Source organism: Mobula hypostoma, chromosome 23, assembly GCF_963921235.1.
Source record: "Mobula hypostoma chromosome 23, sMobHyp1.1, whole genome shotgun sequence".
Classification (NCBI taxonomy): domain Eukaryota; kingdom Metazoa; phylum Chordata; class Chondrichthyes; order Myliobatiformes; family Myliobatidae; genus Mobula; species Mobula hypostoma.
Window position 1 is genome coordinate 41,877,730 of NC_086119.1, and position 15,897 is coordinate 41,893,626.

The window sequence follows — 15,897 nt, forward strand, 5'->3', positions numbered from 1 at the left end:
ATTGAATAGGCTAGGACTGTATTGTTTAGAATGTAGAAGATTGAGAGGCAATTGGACAGATGTAAACAAAATTATGAGGGGGTTAGGTAGGGTAAATGCAAGCAGGCTTTTTCCACTGAGGTTGGGTGGCACTATAACCAGAGGTCATAGTTTAAGGGTGAGAGGTGAGACGTTTAAGGGGAACATGAGGGGAAACTTCTCCACTCAGAAGGTTGTCAGAGTGTGGAATGAGCTGCCAGTACAAGTAGTCCAACTGAGCTTGATTTCAGCTTTTAAGAGAAGTTTGGATAGGTACGTGGATGGTAGGGATATGGTGGGCTATGGTCCCGGTGCAGCTCAATGGGAGTGGGCAGTTTAAATAGTTTCAGCATGGACTAGATGGGACAAAGGGTCTGTTTCTGAGCTGTAAAGCAAAAACAAATCTGCTCTTTGATCCATTTCATCAAACACTGGACCCCATTTTACTCTGGAGAGCAAAACAACATCAGAAACAATCAAAGGAGAGACTGCTTGCAAATTCTCAGGCTGTCAAAGTCAATAGGAGCCAATTTCATCCTTTCCACCATTCCATCAAATCATGGTTGGGCTACAAATTTGAGACACAGGGGACTCTAGCTGCTGGGACAAAGCACTGGAGGCACTTGGCAGCTCAGGCAGTACTGAATCTATTGAAGGGAATGGACAGTCCACGTTTCGGGTCGAGACCTTCAGCTGGACAATTAATCCACTTTCCTGCCTGGGTTCTGAAACCTTTCATGATTCCCATTCTGGTTGATCTCTAACCTGACAAAATGTGAACAAGAACAGGAAATATTGGAAATACTCAGCAAGTCAGGCTGCATCCCTCAAAAATGAAACAAACAATGTTTCAGGTTGAGGTCCTTCAGTGAGGAGAAATATATAAACTTTGATCTAGTTTTCCAGTTGTGTCTTTTGTTTCTGGACTCTCACACTGTAAGGAATATTCTGGCGAGATACGATACTGCAGCCAACAAGACAGACTGATGTAGTGCTGCACCAGCCAAAGGGAGCCCATTACTGGTTTGTGCAAAGTCCTACCATGTAAAATACATAATTGCAGTCAGCAGGCTGATTTGCAAGGCAAAATGTGATAAAATTAAAAAAGGGGTGAATACAGGACTGAAGGTATAATAATTGAACGTGCACAGTGTATGGAATAAAGACGATGAACTTGCGTCACAGTTGCAGATTGGCAGGTATCATGTGGTCGGCATCACTGAATCATGGCTGAAAGAAGATTATAAATGGGAGCTTAATGTCCAAGGATACATTTTATCAAAAGGATAGGCAGAAAGGCAGGGGAGGTGGTATTGCTGTGATGGTAAAAAATGAAATCAAATCAAATCATTAGAAATAAGTGACATAGGGTCAGAAGATGTTGAATCATTGTGGATAGAGCTAAGGAACTGCAAGGGTAAACAGATCCTGATGGGAGCTGTACACAGACCCCCAAACGGTAGTAAGGATGTGGTCTACAAATTACGTTGTGAGATAGAAAATGCATGTCAAATGGGCAATGTTACAATGGTCATAGGGGATTTCGATATGCAGGGATTTCGATATGAGAAAATCAGGTTGGTGCTGAATTCCAGGAGGAGGAATTTCTAGAGTGCCTACGGGATGGCATCTCTTGGTTGACCCCACTAGGGGATGAGTTATTCTGGATTGGGTGCTGTGCAATGAATCAGAATTGATTAGAGATCTTAAGGTAAAAGAACTCTTAGGGGAAGTGATCATAATATAATCAAATTCACCCTGAAATTTGAGAAGGAGAAGGTAGATATATCAGTATTACAGTGGAGTAAAGGGAATTACAAAGGCATGAAAGAGGAATTGGCAGAATTGATTGGAAAATTGATTGGAAAAGAACACTGATGATGACAAAGCAGCAATGGCTGGAATTTCTGGAGGCAATTTGGAAGCCACAGGATTTATACATCCCAAAGAGGAAGCCATATTCTAAAGAAAAGATGACACAACTATGATTAACAAGAAAAATCAAAGGCAATATGAAAGCCAGAGAGAGCATATATAATGCAAAAATTAGTGGGAAGTTAGAGGATTGGGAAGCTTTTAAAAACCAACAGAAGAAAACTAAAATAGTCATAAAAAAGGTAAAGGTGGAATACGAAAGTAAGCTAGCCAATAATATTAAAGAGGATACCAAAAGTTTCTTCAGATACATAAAGTGTAAAAGACAGGTGAAAATGGAAATCAGATCACTGAAAAATTATGCTGGAGAGGTAGTAATGGGAGAGAATGAAATAGCGGATAAACTGTATATCTGAGAGGTGTGGCCTCCTGTATATCAGTGAGAGCTGACATAGATTGGGAGATCACTTTACTGAGCACCTCCACTCTGTCCTGCAGAAGAAATTTAGGATTTCCCAGTGGCCACCCATTTTAATTCCACTTCCCATTCCAATATGTCAATCCATGAGCCCCTGTACCATTGTGATGAGGCCACACTAGATTTGGAGGAATAACACCTGATATTCTGTCTGGGTAGACTCCGACCTGATGGCATGAACATTGATTTCTCGGGCTTCCGATAATGGCCCCCACCTTCACCTTCATCAGTCCCCATCTGCTTTTCCCTCTCTCACCTTATCTCCTTGCCTGTCCCCTTTTCTTTCTTCCATGGACTTCTGTCTGTGCTATCAAACTCCCCCTTCTCCAACCCTGTGTCTCTTTCACCAATCAAATTCCCAACTCTTTACTTCATCTTCCCCCCTCCCAGTTTTACCTATCACCTTGTGTTTCTCTCTCCCCTCCCTACCTTTTAAATCTACTCATTTATTTTTCTCCAGTCCTGTTGGAGGGTCCGACCTGAAATGTCAACTGTACATTTTTCCGTGGATGCTGCCTGGCCCGCGGACATCCTCTAGCATTTCATCTGTGTTGCTTGGATTTCCAGCATCTGCAGACTTTCCCTTGTTTCAGTCTTCACTAAGGAGGACACTAACAGTATGGTGGAAATTCCAGGTGTTGGGGGCATGAAGTTACCATAATTAGAGAGAAGGTTCTTGGGAAACTGAAAGGTCTGAAGATTAATGTCATCTGGACCAAATGGTGTGCACACTAGAGCTGTGGAAGAGGGGCTAAAAAGATCATTGAGGCATTAGTAATTATCTTTCAAGAATCACTAAATTGTGGAATGGTTCTGGAAGATTGGAAAATTGCAAATGTCATTCCACTCTTCGAGAAGGGAAAGAGGCAGAAGAAAGAAAACTATAGGCCAGTTAGTCTGACCTCAGTGGTTGGGAAGATGTTGGAGTTGATTATTAAGGATGAGGTCTCAGGATACCTGAAGGGATATAATAGGCCATAGCCAGCATGATTTTCTCAAGAGAAGATCTTGCCTGACAATTCTGTTGGAATTCTTTGAAGAAATAACAAGCGGGATTGAGAAACAAGAGCCAGTTGATTTTGTGTACTTGGATTTTCAGAAGGCCTTTCACAAGGTGCCACACATGAGGCTGCTTAACAAGCTATGAGCCCGTGGTACTTTAGGAAAGGTTCTGCATGGATAGAGCAGCAGCTGATTGACAGGAGGCAAAGAGTGGGAATAAAGGGAGCTTTCTCTGGTTGGTTGCCGGAGAATATTGGTGTTCCACAGGGGTCTGTGTTGGGACCAATCCTTTTAACGTTATATGTCACTGATTTGGATGGTGGAATTGATGGCTTTGTTGCAAAGTCTGCGGACACTATGAAGATAGGTGGAGGGGCAGGTAGTTTTGAGGAAGCAGTGAGACCACAGAAGGGCTTAGACAGATTAGGAGAATGGGCCAAGAAATGGCAGATGGAATACAGTCATACACATTGGTAGAAGAAATGAAAGGGTTGACTATTTTCTAAGTGGAGAGAAAATACAAAAAGGTGAGGCGCAAAGGAACTTGGGAGTCCTTGTGCAGGATTCCCCAAAGGTTAATTTGCAAGTTGAGTCTGTGGTGAGGAAGGAAAATGCAATGTTCGTATTCTTTTCAAGAGGACTAGAGTACAAAAGCAAGGATGCAATGTTGAGACTTTATAAAGCGCTAGTGAGGCTTCACTTGGAGTGTTGTGAGCAGTTTTGAGCCCCTTATCTTAGCAAGGTTGGGCTGAAACTGGAGAGGGTTCAAAGGAGGTTCACAAATATGATTCCTGGATTGAATGGCTTTTCATATGAAGACCATTTGATGGCTCTGGGGCCATCAATGGAATTCAGATGAATGGGGGGAATGACCTCATTGAAATCTATCAAATGATTAAAGCCTGCTGAACCGTGTCTATGCCCACCTGGACAAGCCAGCGAGCACTGTGAGGGTCATGTTTTTTGACTTCTCCAGTGCATTCAACACCATCCGCCCTGCTCTGATGGGGGAGAAACTGACAGAGATGCAGGTGGATGCTTTCATGGTTTCATGGATTCTTGATTACCTGACTGGCAGACCACAGTACGTGTGCTTGCAACACTGTGTGTCCGACAGAGTGATCAGCAGCACTGGGGCTCCACAGGGGACTGTCTTGTCTCCCTTTCTCTTCACCATTAACACCTCGGACTTCAACTACTGCACAGAGTCTTGTCATCTTCAGAAGTTTTCTGATGACTCTGCCATAGCTGGATGCATCAGCAAGGGAGATGAGGTTGAGTACAGGGCTACGGTAGGAAACTTTGTCACATGGTGTGAGCAGAATTATCTGCAGCTTAATGTGAAAAAGACTAAGGAGCTGGTGGTAGACCTGAGGAGAGCTAAGGTACTGGTGACCCCTGTTTCCATCCAGGGGGTCAGTGTGGGCATGGTGGAGGATTACAAATACCTGGGGATACGAATTGGCAATAAACTGGATTGGTCAAAGAACACTGAGGTTGTCTACAAGAAGGGTCAGAGCCATCTCTATTTCCTGAGGAGACTGAGGTCCTTTAATATCTGCCGGATGATGCCGAGGATGTTCTACGAGTCTGTGGTGGCCAGTATGATCAGGTTTTCTGTTGTGTGCTGGGGCAGCAGGCTGAGGGTAGCAGACACCAACAAACTCATTCGTAAGGCCAGTGATGTTGTGGGGCTGGAACTGGACTCTCTGACAGTGGTGGTCTGAAAAGAGGATGCTGTCCAAGTTGCAGGCCATCTTGGACAATGTCTCCCATCCACTACATAATGTACTGGTTTGGCACAGGGGTACATTCAGCCAGAGACTCATTCTACCGAGATGCAACACAGAGCGTCATAGGAAGTCATTCCTGCCTGTGACCATCAAACTTTACAACTCCTCCCTTGGAGGGTCAGACACCCTGAGCCAATAGGCTGGTCCTGGACTTACTTCCTGGCATAATTTACATATTACTATTTAACTATTTATGGTTTTATTACTATTTAATTATTTATGGTGCAACTGTAACGAAAACCAATTTCCCCCGGGATCAATAAAGTATGACTATGACTATGACTATGACTAAGCCCTTGATAGAGTGGATGTGGAGGGAATGTTTCCCATGGTGGAAGAGTCAAAGACCAGTGAACACAACCTCAGAATGGAGGAGTGTCCTTTTAGAATGGGGAGGAATTTCTTTAGCCAGAGAGTGGTGAACCTGAGGAACTCTTTGCCACAGGCAGCTGTGGAGGTTAAGGCAGAGGTTAATAGATTCCTGAATCTTCATGGAATGAAGAGATATGGAGAGAAGGCAGGAGGTTGGGGCTGAGAGGAAAATTGGATCAGCCATGATTGAATGGCAAAGCAGACTCAATGGGCCAGCTGGAATAATTCTGCTCCTATATCTTATGGTCCTAAAGTAGCAGCATAATGGAACATCGCTTTGTGCTGTGCCCAACCAAGCCTCCAAGTATGGCAAATTGTGCCGACACTGACAGGGGAAGACAGGGAATGGGGAGGGGTCTATTAAAACATCGCCTGCATAATTCATACACATGGAGGAATGGGTGATAACAAATACAACAAAGAGCATATACAAGGGGACTTACCTGGAAGAGAATGGTTGCCAAACCCATCAACAGCAGACCAATAAGATGGCACCAAAGTAGGCATCGGCCTTTTTGCTTACAGCCAACAGTACACTGGTGTGCCAGTCCTGCACGGGTCCCAGAACACACATGCATGGAGAAACTTTGCACAAGTGGTATTTAAACATCCCTTGCACACTGCCACTGCACGCACACGTGGAGGATCCACAACAGATTCTGGATGCATCACTAACTCCCATTTTTTGACAAATTCAACAGTGCAATACATAAGCGTGTTTTAAACTCCGTGATAGAAAGAGGATACTCAGAAATTCTACCTTATGGTCTTTAATTGCCTTGAAGACTGTTAATAACTCACTACATATTCAGTGAAGGTAAGCCTTGTGCATGCAACCTGTCCTCTTTATATAACTTACTGATGGTGTCATTCTAACTTGCACGTCAGAGACATTGTACTCTACTGACATTATAGCAGTGACTATACTTGAAAAGTCCTTCATTTGCTATAAGTTGTCTCTGCCTGAAATAGGTCTTGTTTTTATATTCAAGTCACACGTGAACATGATTTAACCTGGTTGAAACTGCACAGGTGACAGTGTCTGGGTGCAATTACACTCATGGGGGATGGGTTCAGTGGCTTCCATGCGCTGTACACATCTGCGTTCAGTGCTTCCTCTCTCCCAGCTGCGCTCCAAATAACATTAGCTGGTGCAGATCTCCCATTCCCCCTTTGCCGGTCAATCTATTGAAGCAGAAAGATCATAGAATACACAGAAATGAAGTGGAATCAGGAGGATTTGGGGCCAATGGATTACCACAAGAGGGAAAACTAGAGAGAGCAAATGAGAAACCCTGGCTGTCAAAGGATTTAAAAGGCTGAATTAAAACAAAGCTTTCCAGACTGGGAACAGGGGAAATCTTTCAGGAGTATAGAAAGTGAAGGAGGAAGTACTTAAATAATTTCTGGGGCATGAAATATAACTGGTGAACAAGATTAAGGGAAGAAAAATAATTTATATAGCATTTTGTAAGTATATTAAGGCAATAATTTAATCAGAGAGAGACTAGGGGCCTTACATGAAGTCATAAACAGAGGCTGAGTTGTGAACACTCATCTATATTCACAAGGAGATGGACAGTTCAGGGAGGGGTGTAGTGAAATTGTAGAGCATGTTAGCATTAAAACAGAGAAGGAATTGACTGTCTCAGCTGGCTTACTTACTGCCCTGTTACAACGCTGGCAAAGAAGGCCCTCCATCTCTGGTGGTCTTCGGGGCTTCCTTCATCGTATCAGTATCTTCCTCTCAGTTTTCACTGCTGTCAGTCTTGAAAATCCCAGATGGAGACTCAGGAATACTGTCACACTCAGATGTAGAAAGATTCTTCATTGCTGCTTCCATAACAACTTTGTTTTACCAGTCAGGGTTGTTAGCTCTGAGCTGAACCCCCGAACCTGGAGGACCGGTGGACCACTCTTAGTCTGTTCTCCACCCTTTGACCTGTTTGGCATTGTGACCCTACCAAGAGCCAAAGCATAAAGCCCTGACTCCAGCCAACATAATTCTCCCGGTCGTTGAGGTATTCAAGCCTCCAAACCATGACAAGATCGTGGTCCTCTCGAAGGCTCAGCAGGCTGACGGTTGGATCAGTCCCAGGGGCTTGGCGAGCAGAGTCCTGGTTCCCTCTGCAGGCCAGGGAAGAGACTGTCAAGGCTCTGAAAGGGATTTGAATCATCACTTGCAGGTGAGATGCCAGATGACTGGAGGACAAAAAAATATGATAACTTTGTTCAAGAAGAACAGCAAAATAAAGCAGGCAAGTCTGTGGGAGGTAAGTTACAGGAACAAGTTCAGAGGGACAGGATGATTCTGCATTTGAAAAGGCTTGGATTAATCAGATGTATTCAATGTTTTTCTTAAGAGGGAAATGTTATCCGACTAATTTGACTGAAGGTTTGGAAGAGATACCTAGATACCTGAAGGGAACAGTGTTATCGATGTGCTCTGAATGGTCTTCAGCAAAGCTTTTGACAAGGGCCATCACAGAGACTAAGTTAGAGCTCATGGGAGTCAGGGCAAAGTAACAATTGGACTCAAACTATTTGGTTATAGAAGATCAGAGGGTAATGGTGGAAAGCTGGTTTACTATTTGTTACGTACATTAACAACTTGAATATAATTGTACGTTGCATTATTGAGTTTGCAGCTGACATGAAAGATCAGTAGTGCTGTTGATAGTGAGGAGGATAAAGACATGGTGATCCTATTGAAAGGTCTCAACCCAAAATATCAATAGTTGATTTCCTTTCACAGATGCTTCCTGACCTGCTGAGTTCCTTCAGTATTTTGAGTGTGTTGCACAAGGCATGTTGGTTAGTCAGTTAGTTAAATTGCCCCTAATGTAGATGGGTGGAAAGAGCATCGGGGGAAGTCTACAGGACAAGAAATCAAGTTGAGGGAAGGGGGTTGTTGAGAATATTCTGAGAGTTGGTATAGACTCAACTGGTCTCCTTTACCATCATGAGGAAATGTGAAAAGTGAGGATGAAAGACTAGCGCTCATTTTGACATATCTGGCAAAGTTACAAACTAATTTCATACTTCAAGTGTTTCCCCTTCCAGCTAACAATATCCCAGCTCCCCCCCACCCCCACCCTCCCCCGACTGGATCTGCTAATGCAGGCTTCCTAAACTTGTCTGGATTTAACAATATACCAGCTCCCCCCTGCCCCCAACTGGATCTGCTAATGCAGGCTTCCCAACTTATTAACGCCACGGACCAATACCATTAAGCATAGGTTCTGTGGAGCCCAGGGTGGGAACCTCTGTTCTAATGATACATCTCTGGTCCTCTTGGCATGTTGGGGCATCCCAACTGCCCTTTATCTCATGCAGCAGGTTCTTTGTTTCCTGCTGGACTGTGTGTCCCATTCCCCGACATCCCGTCACTCCTCCATGACAGCCACTGTGTGTACTGTTTATGTTTGGTTGCCATGGTAAACGGACCTGTAGGAGCTGATTCTCTCTTGTGATTGGTGGGTGCAAAGTGTTGGCAGCGAGTGTGGTCACATTCAAAGATGCAGAGGTCCTGTTTTGGTGGACATTTCTGAGAGTGATCTGTCCTCACACCACTTCAAACGTTTTTTTGAAACAACATGATTATTTTGGAGAAGAATGTTATCTCTATAAACGCTTACAACAATAAAAGATGAAATGCCATTTTGAAACAAAACTGCTCAGAGGAGGCCACAAAACAAATCATTATGGGCATTCAAGTCTTCCTCTCTTTTGTGTTTTCCTGTGGTGTTTGATTCATGCCTCTACCTAATAAAGTGGCCACTGAGTGTATGTTTAGGGTCTTCTGCTGCTGTAGCCCATCCACTTCAAGGTTCGATGTGTTGTGTGCTCAGAGATGCTCTTCTGCACACCACTGTTGTAACGTGTGGTTATTTGAGTTACTGTCACTTCCTGTTAGCTTGAACCAGTCTGGCCATTCCCCTCTGACCTCTCTCTAAGAATGCGTTTCCACCCACAGAATTGCCACTCAATGGATTTTGTTTTTGTTTTTCACACCATTCTCTAAACTCTAGAAACTGTTGTGTGTGAAAATCCCAGGAGATCAGCAGTTTCTCAGATACTCAAACCACCCCATCTGGCACCGACAATCATTCCACAGTCTCTTAGATCACATTTCTTCTCCATTCTGATGTTTGGTCTGAACAACTACTGAACCTCTTGACCACGTCTGCATGCTGAGTTGCTGCTAGATTATTGACTGATTAAAGACTTGGATTAACGAGGTGTATAGGTGTACCCAATAAAGTGGCCACTGGCTCCATATATTGTACCAGATCTGTATATTTGTAATACAACTTCCTTTGGTTTTTGATCTCTTATAACATTGAAATTAACTTTAGAATTAGAATCAAACAGTAGAGAAGGCAGCCGTTTGGCTCAGAGTTTCTCTTTAGCTTTATGCTCCTATTTTTCCAACTCTGTACATTCTACTTCACATTCAGTAACTCTCCATTAATCCAAGTGCACGGGGCTTTACAGGAGCCAGACTAGCAGATGTTCCAGATTACCTGCCACTATTCTGATTAAAACCCCTCAGTAACACGGCATTACAATAAACATTCCTGGGAATGAGGTGAGTTTAAATAGAGCTCAGGAGACAGGATCCTGTTTCAGAATCACATTGATTATCCCTGAGTTACACGTCATGAAATGCGTTGATTGCAGTGAGCAGGGAACAGGGGCCCTGGAGAGTGGAAAGGAAGTGTGGTGACCCAGGGGTCAGTGATAAGAATGGTAACAGTCTTCAGCCCAGCTGCTCATGACAAAACGATACCCATCAAAACTACTGTCCTATGCCCACACGTGGCCGACATCCCTATAGTCTTTCCCACTGATGCTTATATCCAAGTGTTGTTTCTGCACCTGCCTCACCAGTTGCCCTGGCAGCTCGTTCTGTGTACGTACCACCCTGTGCATGAAGACGTTGTCCTCTGGTGCGCCAGATGCTGATCTATCAGCGTTTTCAGCTAGCGGCTTATCAGGATTTTATTTTGAAACTTTCTGCTAAATCTGTTTTCAATTTAATCAGATCTCTCTGATTCTCTTGGTCATCAAGGATATTCCTGGCTGGTCACAGACTTCCAGCAGTATCAGCACATCTAGCTCCTTTATTTTACACAGGGCATAGAGCGGTACAGGAACAGGCCCCTTGGCCCATAGTTCTGTGTCAAACACAATGCCAATTTAAACTAATCTCTTCAGTCTGCATGTGATCTAAATAACTCCAGTCCCTGCATATTCATTTAAAAGCCTCTTGAAAGCCACTAACATGTCTGCTTCCACTACAACCCTGGCAGCACCTTCCGGGTACCTACCGTTTGTTATGTTTGTTCTTTAACAAAGACGAACTTTCGTGGGTAAAAATGCTAAAACTATCTTATTTACAGAATGGCTTCAGCTCTAGCACATTTTCCTCAGGACATTCAGCCCAACTAATTGTGTGCCTGTCTTGTCCGACATCACTTCCGGTTCCCAGTGAACCACCCGCATTGCACACTGGGAATTGAAGTTCTTTTTTGTATACACACGCAATAACATATCTTCCCCTTTAAAGCAAGGAAACACAATAGTACATCCTCATAAGCCTGCAAGACACAATTATACTTGCCAAAGATATTTACATTAGCTTCAATTTAATTAAGCAAATACAGCCCCTTATTCACTCATTCACTCTCAATCCATCTCTGTAGTGGCTTAATAATCCCTTTTGGACAGACGTCTTGCTTTCATTTGCTGTTAACATTAGTGACTTTTTGAGAACTTTGATCTACGTGTTCAGTTCTTTCACATCATGATCACTCTGTTCAACACTGACCTCCTGACCATCACGCTGCTGTAATCAGTACACATGCCTATGGAAGGAGGAGTTATTGTGCTTCTCTTGCATAACCTCTCTAAAGCTTTCATGGATGCTGTTAAGAATTTCTTGAGTTACATCAGATAAGCATCCCTCAAAGACATCTGCGTACTCTTGCGTGAGTGAAGTGTGGTCCTTTGGTCTGTGAAGCCACTACAAAAACTCCTTTCAACAAGCTAAGCTTTTCACATGCGCTCAGACCTAATAATTGGCTGTACTCTTTTTTTTTCTACAAGTAGCTTTTGGTGCTGCCCCTAGTGCTTGAACGTCACTATACAACCTCCTTTTACTGGAATGTTCTCTCCAGTACAGCCAGTCACTTTTAAATTCACTGAGTAAATCTTGCTCTTTACTTTGAGAGTCTTGTAATCATCAATGGATAACAGATTTACCTGGGCTCCAGTGTCAAGCTTGGATGGAATTATTGTCACATTTACAGTCACTGGAATAACCCAATCTGTCGTACCAGCACCAGCAGTCTGCAGAGAATCTACAAAGAATCATCAATTGTGTGTACCTTTCTCTTGGTAGCCCTAGATTTGCAGCATTTTGCAAAATAATTCTTCTTCCCACAATTGTTGAAGGACTTTCCATAAGCAGGACACGTCTCTGGGATGTGACGACCTCCACATTTGCTGTTTGAGCCCACCCCTTTGCTATGCTGATGCTTTAGGAAGCACTTTGTGCTCTGCCCTCTGTTTTCACAGCATACAGGTCTATTTCTGGTCTGTTCAGTTCTTCAGCTTGTGCTCGTGTGCTCTCTGCTGTCCTACAGATATTCACGGCCTCTTCTAGCATTAAATCTTTTTCACAGAGCAAGCTTTCCCTGAGCCCATTATTTGAAGTTCCACAAACTATTTTGTCTCTGACTAGTGAGTCTCTCAATTCTCCAAACTCACAGGACTTAGTGTGTGAAGTATTGGTCAAAGCTAACACCTTGTTTCTGTTCACAGGAGAAGAACTTCTATCTCAAACGTGACGTTTTGACTTGGGACCAAATACTGAAATTTTGTCATCACAGCATCCAACGTCAAATCTGTCTCAACATTTGAAAGCAGTTTTCGATGTCCAAAGCACCAGAAAAATAGATGTTTTTAATCCCGCCCCGCCCTGCCCCGTCAGCTCTGCTGGCCGCTAAATATTTAGTGAATCACTGTTTGAAGCGTTTCCCGTTATAGCTGGCTTGCCAGTGAACTGCAGAGTCGTGGTGGGGGGACGGAGTTAAACACTGAATGAATTTTTAGGCTCCCCCCCCACAACTTCCTGGTGAACTTCGAGACAACTTTCTGTCTGGTCGGCAGCTTCTCCCCGGCTTTTCAGTTACACTTTGCATTTAGACCCGACACCATGTCGTGTTTATTCTTTACCAAAGACACACTTGCGGGGTAAAAACGCTAAAACTATTTTATTTACAGAATGGCTTCAGCTCAGCCGCATTTTACTTGGGACCTTCAGCCGGCCCAAGCACGTGTGTCTGCCCCGTTCATGAACGTCACTTCCGGTTCTGGGTGAACCACCCGCATTGCACACTGGGTCCGAAGATCATGGTTCAAGGTTCACTTCAATGTCAAGTATCTGTCTTAGTTCTTTACTGTGTACACACACAATAACATGCCATCGGTGGGAAGGAAGGCAAATGGGATGTTCGCAGTCATTTTGAGTGGACTAGAGAATGAAAGCGAGGTGTAATGTTGAAGCTTTATTACGCAGCGGTCAGACAGCACTTGGAGTATTGTGAGCAGTTTTGGGCCCCTTATTTAAGAAAGGATGCGCTGGCATTGGAGAGGATGCAGAGGAGGATCACAAGAATGAGAAGCATTTGATGCTGTGGTCCTGTAATCACGGGAGTTGAAAACACTGAGTGGGATTTCATTGAAACTATTGAATATTGAAAGGCCTCAATGGAGAGGATGTTTCCTATGGGGGGGGGGGTGGGGAGTCTGGGACCAGAGGGCACAGCCTCAGAATTGAAGGACAGAGGTGAAAGGGAATTTCTTTAGCTAGAGAGTGATGAATCCATGGAAATCATTGGCACAGATGGCTGTTGAGGTCAAGTTGCTCGGTATATTTAAAGCAGAGGTTGATCATTTCTCGATTGATGCTACAGGGGGAAGGCAGGAAAATGGAGTTGAGAGGGATAATAAATCAGCTGTGATTGAATGGTGGAGCAGATTCGATGAGCCAAATAGCCCAATTCTGCTCTTGTGGCTTGTGGTCCTATGGTCTCACTGTGGTTAAAAAAAACCTGCCCCACAAATCTCCTTTAAACCTTATCCCTCTCACCTTAAGCCTACACTCTGTAGTATTTGGCATTTCTACCAAGGAATGTTCCGGCTGTCGACTCTGTCTATAACTGTCATAAACTTCTTTGAGGACTCTCCTCAACCCCTGATGGTCCAGCAAAGATCGTGAATTATAAATCGGTTTATTATTGTGACGTAGCACTGTACCATGATAAACTTGTCCTGCATAATGTCCACACAAATTAATTCAGTACAATGACACATTGAGGTAGTACAAGGTAAAAACAATAACAGAGTGCAGAATGAAGTATTACAGTTACAGAAAGAGGGCAGTGCAGGCAGACAGTGGGTGTTCACAATGAGGTCAATTGTGAGATAAAGAGATTATCCTATAGTAAACAACCCAAATTTGTCCATCCTCTCCTTATCGCCCGTACCCTCTAATCCAGGCAGCATTCTGGTAAACCTCATCTGCACCCTCAGTAAAGCCTCCACATCGTTCCTGTAATGGGGCAACCAGAAAGCACACCAAGTGTGGCCTTGTCAATGTGTCACAAACGATCTCCTGGAGGAACTCGACAGTGACCTTGCTACTTTTATGCCACGTTGGCCACAGATTGCAATGAACGCCAGTCAGTAATAGTCTACTTACCTTTGAAGTGTACCCATCTGATCACTTTTGGTAAATGGTGACCGAAACCACCACCACAGGGATACGTGGCAATGCAGCGATCTCAGAGACTACAAGGACGAATCTACCTGCAAACACAACGTTGAATGTGACAGTGGCAACATTTAAATCCAGAGACATTTAAATCCAGTTGGAATTTTTTTAAAGTCAATAAGGATAAGTTCAAAGTTCAAATTAAATGTTATCATCCAAGTACAAACGTAGTACCACATACAGCCCTGAGGCTCATTTTCTTGCGAGCACTCACTGTGAACTACAAAAATACAGCAGAATCGATAAAAACTGCACGCAAAGATCTCCAAACATCTAATGTGCAAAAAAATACCCACGAAAGTCACTGGAGGCCCTGGTGCAGGTTTCAAACCAAAATGTTAACAATTCCTTTCCTCCCACAGCCGCTGCTCAGCTCTGAGCTCCTCCGACAGATCATTGTGGCTTCAGATTTCAGAGAAATGTGGATAGGTACATGGAAGGGAGGGGTGTGGAGTACTATAGTTCAGGTGCGGGTTGATGGGGATGAGGTAGAATAACAGTCTGGAATAGTCTGGATGGGTGAAGGGCCGGTTTCTGTTCTGTGGCTCTGAGATCTCAGTACCTGTTCTCTGGATGGGTGAAGGGCTGGTTTCTGGTCTGTGACTGAGATCTCAGTATCTGCTCTCTGGATGGGTGAAGGGCCGGTTTCTGTTCTGTGACTGAGATCTCAGTACCTGTTCTCTGGATGGGTGAAGGGCTGGTTTCTGGTCTGTGACTGAGATCTCAGTATCTGCTGTCTGGATGGGTGAAGGGCTGGTTTCTGTTCTGTGACTGAGATCTCAGTATCTGCTGTCTGGATGGGTGAAAGGCTGGTTTCTGGTCTGTGACTGTGATCTCAGTATTTATTCTCTGGATGGGTGAAGGGCCAGTTCCTGTTTGGTGTCTCTGAGATCTCAGTATATACTCTCTGGATGGATGAAGGGCTGGTTTTTGTTCTGTGACTGAGATGTCAGCATCTGCTGTCTGTTTTCCGTAATATGAGTCCAACTGGAGAGACGATGTGGAAACAGCAAAGGCACCAGCTAACAGAAACGTAACCCACGAGTATTCTTGCCCTCAATGGACACAAATCCTGTCGTGTTATGTTATTGTTCATCTCTGAAATACATTTCCCTTTGAGGAGCGCTGGGTGTGTTCCCCTTTCGAAACGTACATCATTTTGAGCATGCCCAGTCTCTGAGACGCGGCTAAGAAAGGAAATGATAGGCACAGGAGATTCTGCAGACGCTGGAAATCTCGAGCAACACACACAAATGTGAGTCAGACAGCATGTGTTTATTCGTGCGGCAGGGAGGTTGTCTAACCAGTATGGTGCTAGAGCTAACTGGACACCAGTCAGAGATTATGACAGAGGTTTGTGCAGTTATATGTAGCAGAAAATGATGATTCACTGCAACTCCCTCCCGAGGTTCCAAACATCACAGACGTCAGCATTCATCGAACTCCACGTAACATCCAGACATCACCGAGGGCAGAGTTCAGACAGCTCCACGTAACATCCAAGTATCACCGAGGGC